Source organism: Aplysia californica, unplaced genomic scaffold (genome assembly GCF_000002075.1).
Source record: "Aplysia californica isolate F4 #8 unplaced genomic scaffold, AplCal3.0 scaffold00507, whole genome shotgun sequence".
Lineage (NCBI taxonomy): Eukaryota > Metazoa > Mollusca > Gastropoda > Aplysiida > Aplysiidae > Aplysia > Aplysia californica.
The window spans coordinates 242483-242738 of NW_004797777.1; positions in this window are offsets into that span (position 1 = coordinate 242483).

Consider the following 256-nt stretch of genomic DNA (forward strand, 5'->3'; position numbering starts at 1 on the left):
ATGTTTATGTTACTCGCTTGTAACATCTCTAAACTTCGGCACTTATATGACCTTATTGTGTTGCAAGTACCGTAAAACACTTGCTAAAACTAAACATTCTCAGGTCCCCTGGAAGCATACAGTGCACGCTGCCAATTAAGCGCTCCAACACTAACATACTGACAAGATCTTTTGGCGCGTATAGCCGGGTACCCATGGCCATGCCCACCTGGGTGTAGTCAGGAACATATAAAGTGACCTTCCCATTGACACCCCT